Here is an 11,138-nt window from a genome sequence, read left to right as displayed (position 1 = left end):
AATAATACCTCATCCTGATTTGTCCAGGAATTTTAAAACCCATAGTGGAAATTGCTTAAGTACACATGTATGAATTAGTATTTTGCCACTTTCTGGTGAGATGTTTCCTCAAGGACGGAATATTACATAAGTATATCTAAGTGATGGTGCCACTTGCCCCAGATTCAGAGAAAAACTTACTCCTTAGAAGTCTAGAAGCCTAATCCAATTCAAGATTTAAGACTATAGGTGCTATGTCCAAACTGATTATCTGTATATTTCATTTTTTCTCTGGAAATGTTAAAATTACCCTAGAAAGTCCACACACTTTGCTCTTTACCTGGCACCTACAATGTCCCAGATGTTAGAAAGAACAGAATTGATGTTGTCTTCACATGGAAATGCAGTTCTAAGACCTTCACAATATGAAACCTATCAAGCAATGGATCATCAGCCTTTGCAGTTGATCTTCCCACGTCCTTCATTGGTAATTTTACATAAGGAGAAATGGAGGTCCAAACAGGATAGTGATTTTAGGTGAGAGATTTGTGATAGAAGTATTGGCTGAACAAAATACTGTGGATAATATTCCATTATCAATATGCCATTTCAGAAAACTAGGTTCAGAAAGTTATATAGCTAACAAGAAAGACATGCTCTTGAAAGTAACCAGATAACTTCATTTTTCTATTTTTATCAGAGAAAATCCTAAAATTAAATATGATGATTTTGTAAAAAAAAGACAAAGCTGAACCTGAGCAGAACCTGAACTAAGGGAAGCTCTTGAGAAGAGGAGTTTCTTCTGTGATCTTACAACAGTATGTCCCAAGCCTGCTAAAATGAATAACTGAAATTCAGATAAAGTTAGCAAATTCACAGTAAGTGTGGGTCATGCTCAAGGAATTGTGCTAGGTGCTAAGTAAGTGGAAGAAACAATACAAAGAATTTCAAGATTCATTTATTATCCTCGAGGAATTTATTATCTATAAGAGAAGTGATTACCTTCTTTTTATTGTTATCCTTTCTTTTGGTAAAGAAATATAATAATACACAATCAGACCAGTTTTGATCAGTTCATCTGGCAACAAATGGAGGTGAAACTCAATGGATAAAGTCTGAAATGGTGTGCTGAACTGGGAATGGTGGGCTTTTCTCTAGTTTCCAGGTAAAAATCAGTTACAAAGATCAAGGCTTATTAAGCCTTTTAAAATCTGCTTCCCATTTTCCATCTTTAAGGTAATACAAATAACATGTACCACACCTTTCCTCACATAAGGAAATATTAAAAACTTTAAACTTCCTTTTCAAGTAGAAACTAATCAATCCAATGTAATTTAATAATCAGTCAAATAATAATTGCACAATTAAAAAAACAAGACAAGGGAGATAGATCTAGGCATTCACCAAATTAATGTATTGCTAATAGCTCTTCTCAGCTTGTAATTCAGCTATTCAAGATTGATTCCTATTATAGAAAATTATGACATCATAAACACTGATGTATCTGATTTAGAGTTTGCCTTATGATACTTAGAATTCACTCTGGTGAAAAAGAAAGAAGGCAAAATATATAACCAACATATCTGTTTAATTTACTTCTTGAAATGAAATGTGAAATTAAAATTTGAAAAAATCCAACTGTAACAGCAGCACTAGATCAGAAGCTAAATTATAATGACAAGCATGATGAGGAAGGTTACTGAGAAATGTCCTGAGAAAACTTACACCCACCTGAAGAATTATAGACACCATTCAAGAAAAACTGAGCATGGGACAGGGGGTGGTGGGAGGGCCCCAAATTGGAAGCTATGAGGAATGCCAAAGACTTAGGAAGCAAGTTTCTTCCTCTCAAAGAGTTTATCAATGAATTGAGAACAAAAGACACACCTGTGAAATGACCAAAGGACATCTGTGCAGAGTGGAGGTGAGGTGCAGAGGGGACAAGAGGTATGGAAAAGATAACCAGTAGCCTCAGACGTCTTTCTCCTCCAAGGATGCCAATGAACCTCAAAGACTGGGGACCAGTGGTGGAAGATTCCTGGGAAATTGAGAAGAAAAGGGTTAAAATCTTTATGTAGACATGAATTTTCCTTGTGGAACCTTGAAATAGATTATCATAATAGTAAACTCTCAGTAAGTAGATATTTGTTACTACCACCATTATTATGGTTATTAGAATTATTGGGTTGATATCTATTAGTTGTAGAGAATAACTTCATATAGCCCACTAATACTCCCTAATTTGAATGGGTAGTTGCTAAAGAGCGGTAGGTCATACATAGGGCAGGTCAAATGTCCAAGCTGACTGAAATAGCCTGGATTTGTTCTGATCCTTCCAACTTAATTGCGATGGAGCCTTCTTTCGTTCTGTATGTATCCTGATTTTGATGAATAACATGATAACTCAGTTACAGGACAGATTAGGAAATCTTCAATTGGAACTCCCTTTATCCCTAGCAGTCAAAGCCTGTCCAAAACAACACTGTGAGGAGGTCCAAGGGCAAGAGCAGACTTTCCAAAACACATTTAAAGGCAGAGTCTCTTCCCCCAGGCTCAACCTTTCCCAATCTGGAAGGCGTAAGTATCCAGAAGAAGGCAAAAAAAGCTCTACTTGTAATTGAAATGGAGGTCAGGCCAATCTAGATATCGAGTTGGCCCCTGACATAGCAGGTTTCACCAAGTATGGTGAAGAAACCACACATCTTGGGTCAATCCCTGATTCTAACTCTCTCTCACTCCCTTAAATCTACTGAGTCATAGAACTGGTCATATAAACTCACATATACCAGAACCTCAGCTTTAAAATATGAGAGAAGAATCAAAAAAGCATCCCAATAATAGTGAGGGAATCAAAACCTTAGCAATCCTCTTTTGGGGGCAAATTCTAATTTTGGATAGCATCCTATCTTAGAATTACTAACTTCAAAACAATAACAATAATATAAAATAGATGTTTTGAAGAGCTAAGATTTAGAAATAATCAACTACAAATAACACATTTTTTTTAACTTTAAATGGAATCAGCTTTATATTCTCAAAGATATCCAGGAACATGAGAGATCTGTGAAACAGACCAAGATGAGAAGACAACGGACAAGAAGGAAAAAGCAGAGGTTTACGAGGCACGGAAAAATACCTTTAAAGCTTCCTGACAAATAGAAGACTTTCAATGTAAACAAAAATTACTTTCTTATTAGCTTTAAAATGAACACAAAGGCTGTAAAATCAGAATTAACCCTGTAAAAGTAAAATCTGAAGATAGAGGACAGGACTAAGAAACTCTGAATGGAAAGAATAGGAAATGGAGATTAAGTCAACAAGAATGAAAATTACATATAGGAAAACTGACAAAGGAGATATGACCAGTATATAACAAGACAAATGGAATACATTGCTTAATCAAAAATATACAAGAAAAAAATTTTACTGAAATGAGAAAGGCCTAATTATACAAATTAAAATACCTCACCATGAATCATTTAATGAAAAGAAAATAAACAGACTTTGGTGAAAATTATAAATTTGAAGGGAAAAATAAACAATGCTAACATCATTGACATAGAAAAAAACTTATCTATAAAAAATTAGACTTTTTCCTTGATATTAAACACCAGAAGACCATGAAGTGCCAACATTTGAAAAGGGGCTCTGACCCAAGAATTATATTTAGTAACCTAAAGAGACCATCAGATATATACAAATTTACAATTATGCTGTTCACAAGGTATAGTTTTTCCTTTAAATTTATACAAAAAATGAACCAAAGACAAGAATCAGAAAATATAGATACTAAATGACTTCTAGTGACCTAGAAAACAAAAATATTTATGTGTAAAACCAATTTAACTGATATGTCATGCTAAAAGCAATATTTTAACAATGATAAACATCAAATGATTTAGATCATAAATTCAATAAAACCAAGAGATGGGATAAATGAAATTTAAAGCAAATAAAAGTAGATATTTTTCTCAGTATAAATATATATGTATATATATATAGTATATATGTACATTATTTATACATATAAACAATTGTGTGTTGAATCTTGAATGTCAAAGCTGAATTCTAGATGAACTAAATTGAACATAACACTTTAAATCATTAAAAATAAATGAAGCTGGTATGGCAAAATACTGGCAACAAAGGAAAAATCAAGAGGACAGGAAAAATAAGTATAAAATAAGGTAATAGAAGTAAGAACAAATATAGTTATGACAATAATGGTTAAGCTATCATTTAAAAAAATAACACACAGAATGGGACAAAATTCCAACTTTAGAGTGTATAAATCTAAAGAGAAGTATACACAGCAGTTTGAGAAATCTTTAAAGTAATTTGATGAACAAAGATACACACCACTACTGCAAACTAAAAAATAACAGATCTCACTGTTTACATTAGATGAAGTAAAATTCGACTCAAAACACTTTTAAGAGGGCAGATTAGGTCATTTTGTATTAACAAAGAGCACATTTCTCAGTAGGAATATGTCACTAGTATTAATATGCTAAGTAATACATAAGAAAAAAATAATAATATGTGTGTCTAATTAACACAATTCTTGATGGATCAAACAGGGAAAATGAATAAGAATATAAGCAATCTGAATTATATAATTTCAAAGCATACTATAATAAATATTTATCAAGCTCAGTACTTTAACTTCCTTGTCATATGTCCAGATAACATTTACAAAAAAGTTGACCTTATAGCATGTGAAAAAGAAAAACCTCAATTCCTAAAAGGAGAAACTATATATCACATTTTCTGGCCAAGGTGAAATAAAACCAGAATTATTAACAATGCATAAGCAAATAAAAATGCCAAAACTCTTGTTTTTAACCTAAAAATCTACGTGAAGTCTAGTTATCCATATGAATGAGGGCAAAATAAATATATTTGCAGATATATGAGAACACAGGGAAGAAAGGAGTTACATGAGAACATTATCCAGTAAACTGAGAGTTAACAAGAAAGAAGATAGCTTGAAATCCAGGGAGACCAATAAAGAGAAATCCAGAATGACTGTTGGACAACAGACTTTGAAAGCAATTATTCTAAATTAGAACAGTTGGCTCCAAATAAACAGGAAATTATAAACCCCAAATATTTTGATTCAGCCTTGTTTAAAATTACCGATGAAACCGTATGTCATGAGGCAAAATGGTATTTAAACTAGAACCATGAAAGCAAAAAAGACTGTTGACACAACCCTTTGTTTTAAAGATGAAGGAGAAGGTTGAAAATTTACATAGAAGAACAAAGAGCCATAGCCAAGTGGGTAAAGTTTCTGTATAATTTAATTTATACTTATTTATGTCTTGTCATCAAGGAATTTAGTTTTTGTCTAGTCTGTTTACCAGGAGAGAAATAGTTTCCAATGATTTTCAAATAATCATCTCCAATGGCCTGTGACCTTAGGTTTATGTATGTTTGTTATTGGAAACTGCCCTTGATGAAATGTTTTGTCCTTAAAAATTGAATTTACTCACCAATCTTGTGATAATTAGCCCACCAACTGCATCTTACTATAACTAACTAGTATATAAGCTATAGTTCTCTTGCAAATTAGAAAATGGTTTTTAAGATTTTCTTAGGAGACATTTTGCCAATAAAATAGATTTTACAGCAGAAGCATTTGTAAATGCAAAACAAAATCTTTCACAGTTCCAAAGCATTTACTGTCAAGAAGAAAGGAGAAATGGACTCCAAATGAAAGGCAGAATAATAAAGACCTGGATAATATTAGTGAATAATGAAGAAAGCATATGTTTCTTCTCCCAAAAGAAAAAAGAATGGGAAGTAGAAATTCAAGGAAAAGTACAACTGTAAGAAAGTGCCAGTCCAATTATGAAGCAAACTAAAATGTGAACTAATTGTGAACATTCAATGAAATGCAAGAAAAGGTCAGACTTTGGACTTGGCTATTTGCTGTTTTGTGAGATGAGCATAACTTTGGACCCACAGAGAGGGAAATAAAAATTACTAGCATACTCCAAGGCTCCATGGCAAGCAATGTTTACATCATATTATATATAAACAGCATGAATATTGTCATAATATTACATATAAACAACAAGAATCAGGTTCAAATTATAGAGTAAGCTGATAAGAAATCACTCAGAAATTAAATGTGGCTACAGATCAAATTTTGACAATGTAAAATTGAAGATATAAATGATAAAGTTTGGGAAATTGAAAGAAGAACATGGGCTATTGCTGCATCTGTTCCCATATAGAAGCCAAGAAGTATAAGTTTAAGTATATTGGTTGAAAGTATAATGCAAACCCATGTCCAGGTTCTCCAGAATCATGACCAGTGACCCTCACTTACACTAAGGTAAAGACCCATCTGTGGCCACAGAGCACTCAGTCACCCTTTCTAACCTCATTCGTAGATATACATGGACAACCAAGTATCACCAAAAGCTGGAGGAAAATCAGCAACATCAAAAATAAAGGCCAAGAACAAGAAAAATATATGAAACCTGGACAAATAGAGAAATCTAGGTAAATAAGGGAAACCTAACTTTAATTAGCATTCTCAAAGGGAGTCAAAACAACTTTATCCTTAAAATAAAAAATAATGACAGGAGAAAAATTAAGACCTTTTAAGATTTAGGAGGTGATTGCTGAAATAAAATATTTAAAGTTAAAAGATAAAGTCAAATAAATCTCCAGAAGCAAAACAAAAAGATGACATGCAGAAAATGTAGGGTGAGTGGGAGATTAGATATGTAGAGTTTAAACCGGATATATAGAAAATCCAGAAAAGGAGAACAAGGAACTCAAAGAAGAGGCATTTATAAAGGAAATAATATTAGTAAGTTTCTCAGAGCTAAAAGGGCAACGTGTCATCAATATAAGAGGATTCACCCAGTTCTGAGGAAGATAAAACAAGAAAGATCTACACCTAGGCATGTCTTTGCACATTCTCAAAAAAAAAAGGTTAAAGACAATATCCAGGGAACTTCCAAAGAGAAATAAAAAAGACCATCTTTAAAGAAAAATGACATGTGATTCTAGGAATATTCTCATTTGAAAAGCATCAGACCAAGTCACTGGAAAGTCTCCAAGAACAAAATGTAATAATCCCATAATACTGGTTCTATAGTGAACAATTCTGACGTAATAGTAACTTACCAGAAATTTGGAGTTTTCAATAAAGCACAGAAGACAATTATCCTGACAGAGCAGAGTGCAAGTATCAGCCTTGACAATTTCAAAGTATAGTGGAAAGAAGTTACTAGGTGGAATATGGAAGGGGTTTGGAGGGAAGGAGAAGGGTGATAACTTCCTTTTCCTAAAATGCGGGAGTCAAGAGATACTGTTAATAATAGATGGAACAAGAAACAGACTGAAGTAAAGTGAAGGAATTAAGAATTGTGATGTAAGTCCATTATCAGAAGAGAAGAGGAAGATGGAATTAGTATAAATGACTCAAATCCATATCTATCATAGCAAGGAGTCAAGGGATCATGTCTAATGTTGGTAAGTCAAGAAACAAAGGTACATTATTTAAATTACGAGAGGTTAGAGGTAACCATGAAATAAAATAAAATAATTGTCTCTGCAGAAGAGGACAAAAAGCAGGGACCTGCAGCTGATCTAGTGTTTTTTAACCAACAAATAATATTCTATCTCAAGAGATAGTGGTTGATAATTATTTAGGTTTATGGAAATATTTAGAAGAACAGGCAGAGTGCTTATTTTCCAGATGTATGGCAGAGGAAAGAACTACTGGAAGGCAATAAGGCAGAACAATTCCTGGGGTTCACACAGAAATGAGAGTAAGTTCAGTTCTGCAAGCTAGAGAGGAAGGACCTTGTAATACATGGGCATCATGTGGAATCCCTGCAAAGTGTAATAGGGCTCATATGACATCAAGGAAAACAGGAGATACAGAAAAGACTCAAAAGAACTTATGGAGATAAAAATTACAGTGATCAATACGGTGTGGTACTGGCACAAAGATAAACATACATACATGAAACAAAAGAGAGCCCAGATATTTAGAAGCCCATGCATAAAGTCAACTGATTTTCAACAAGAGTTTAGGCTATTTAATAGGCAAATGATAGTCTTTTAAAAAGTAGTGATGAAATATCAGATAATTATATGTAAAGCAACTTTGATCCTTATCACCAAACACAGAAATTAATTTAAACGAATAATAAACCTAAAGGTAAGAGCTAAAACTATACAACTTCCAGAAGAAAACAGGAGAAAAGTTTTGTGATCTTCAAGCAAAGAGTTCTTTGATACAACATAAAAAAACACAATCCATAAAAGAAAAATTGTAAATAGTCCTCGAAATTAAAGATTTCTGCTCTTTGAAAAACAATGTTAAGGAAATGAAAAGACAAACCACAGACTAAGAAAAAATACTGGTGAAATATGTGTCTGCTAGCAGACATATCCAGAATATACAGATAACTCTTATGATTCAATAACAAGAAGACAACCTAATAAAAATATGCCTGACAAAAACATTTGATATTTGACAGTTTCAAAGTATTGGGTGAGATAAACTCCACCACAGATAATACACAGATGACAAACAGGCACGTGAAAGGATGATCAACATCATTTGTCACTAGGAAAATGCAAATTAAAACCATCAGATACTACTACAAATCCTAGAATGTATAAAAGTACCAGGTGTTAGCAAAGATGTGGGAAAGTTCCCATATATTCCTAGTTTGAGTGTCAAATGCATAGCCACTCTGGAAAAAATCTTTGCAGTTTCTTTAAAAGTTGAGCGTTCACTTATCATAAAACCCAAAAATCCAATGCCCATGAGAAATTAAAACATACGTCCACAAAAAGACTTGTATAAGAATGTTTATAGCAGGTTTATTCATAAGAGTCAAACACTGGAAATAATGCAAATGTCCATCAACTAGTGAACAGATAAACTGTGGCATATCTATACACTGGAATACTCAACAAAAAGAAGTGGAATTACTGATACATGCAGCAGCACAGATGATTCTCAAAATCATTATACCAAACAAAAGAAGCCAGTCACAAAAGACTACACCCTATGTAATTCCATTTATATGAAATTTTAGAACATAAACGTAAAAGTGACAGAAAGCAGAAGAAGCATGGTTGCCAGGGATGGGAATGGAGGGGGGAATTGGTTGGGGGTGATGGAAATGTTCAACATCTTAATTACACAAGCATTTGTATGACTATAGGCATTCATCAACACTAAGCAAATTGTACACTTAAGGTTGGTGAATGTTATTACATGTAAATTTTACCTCAACAAAATTGATGCTAAAGAACAAAAAAGAGCATCTCTAGAAGTAAGCCTAAGGGTAGTAGAACATGTTTCTTACCATTTGAACTTACATACTTTTATTTCCAAGGGCATGTGAGATATTATAGTAAAAATTTTTAAAGGGGAAAGGAAATTGAATTTTTTCCCAGATTAAGTTGCATCACTTCTTACCGTGGTCAGTATGATTTGTGTTTTATTTCAAAGATAAAATAAATCAATTAAAAATATTACAGAAGAAACTCACAAAAACACATACAATCCCATTCCCACAGGCAAAAACAATCTGTGTGAAAAACTCTTCATAAGGGAAGACTGGACAAATGTCAAGATGTGTAGTTACAATAAAATCACAGATTTTTAAAAAATTTATAACATAACCCAAAAGTTCTTACAGTAAAATAAATATGCAGGAATAGTCAAGGAATGTCTGGGTAAATGATTTTTGCCTCACAGAGCAAGGATGGTATGTATTTTAAAAATTATTCAACTCCCTGTGATTTAATATCCCTTGTTTAGTGGATTTGTATATGTTTATAGCAATCTCCAGCTAAGTGATCTTGGTTTACAATAGATTCTTAGGAGGCGATACTGACTTTTTACTGAGCTAGAGTATTCCAAATTCATACTCCCATTACAACATGAGATGTAGATAAACTGCACTTACTTAATGGACTCGGATTTTAAATATTTAGTTTGTGAACAAGATGCCTGCAAAGGGTCAACTTACATTTTCTGGAGGATAGAGAAGGCCTTGTGTGAACAAACCTAGAACATACAAATTTGTTTGTCAATACACTCCAAAACTCTCCCCCCAAAATAGCAGTTTAAAAGCTTATGAATCAACCTGAACAGCTTGCTGATAATCATTTGACAGACTGTGTGGGAAACTGAGTTTACTTCAAATTTATGAACTGAGGGAGCTATTCTTTATAATGATTAACAGTGAGTCAGGGAAGAAACCACGGGTCATTCTCAGGCACATGTGCCTAATGTCAGGTGTGGAGAGAGTGAGAACAGTTGGAGAAGGGGGAAAGGTCTCATGACAGTCTGTTAGCTAATTTTCATTTCTAAAGTGAAGACACAGACTGGAAACATTTTACGGCAACCTTAGTACCCAAACATCCCCCAAATGAGTGCTTTGTGAAAAGCCTGGGTCACAATCCCCAAAAGATTATTATTAATATAAGAAAGCAATAACTCAGAGGAAGCTGTAATAATATCACAATATGTTTACTTAATTTGGGGACTCAGAAAAGAATATAAGTTCAGGGAGCAAAGGGTGGTGCACACATTGCTCTGATAATTGATGTTTTTACCTGAAAAACACATCATATGCACATTCCAAGGCCCAGATGTGAAACACTTAGAAAAGTATATAGAAAGTAATTGAAGCAAATGTAATAGTAGATGGTGAACTAGAAAAAAAAGACACAGAGCCAATCTTCCAAAAGTGATTTTGTGATGCAGCCAGTGTTAATCAAGTTTAAAACGAGTAATTAATAAAATGAACACTATTTACTTAGAGTTCTTTCAACAATTGTTTGTCCAACAAATATTTATTGAGCATCTGCCATGTGCAGAGAATGTGCTTAAAAGCATTATCTCATTCCAGCATCACAAGAATCCTATGAAAGAGGTAATTATTGTAATTTTCCATATTTTATAGATAAGGAAACTAAATCAGAATGTACAAACCTATTCAATTTCACACAGCCAATTAAGGCTGGAATTCAGATTCAAACCTGAATATTCTGGTACTAAAAAGAAACATTAAGCTAAAAAAAAAAACAGGAAAAATTCAGCCTATTTAATGATAACATATTTTAAGAATTTGAATGACTGTAATACAAAAATGTATATTTTTAGA

General features: G+C 33.2%; 1 long non-coding RNA gene across 2 annotated transcripts in view; it reads right to left on the bottom strand.

The window, feature by feature from the left end:
- Positions 1-950: 950 nt before the first annotated feature.
- The window catches only part of LOC108407677 (uncharacterized), a 98,648-nt gene continuing 88,460 nt past the window's right edge, over positions 951-11,138 (bottom strand). For both annotated transcript variants that reach the window (XR_005060708.2, XR_012120511.1), the window contains exon 5: positions 951-2,017. This is a non-coding gene — a long non-coding RNA (uncharacterized lncRNA). The remainder of the gene's footprint in view (positions 2,018-11,138) is intronic.

This window comes from Manis javanica, chromosome 8, assembly GCF_040802235.1.
Source record: "Manis javanica isolate MJ-LG chromosome 8, MJ_LKY, whole genome shotgun sequence".
In the NCBI taxonomy this organism is placed as follows: Eukaryota; Metazoa; Chordata; class Mammalia; order Pholidota; family Manidae; genus Manis; species Manis javanica.
This window is presented reverse-complemented; position numbering and strand designations above follow the sequence as displayed.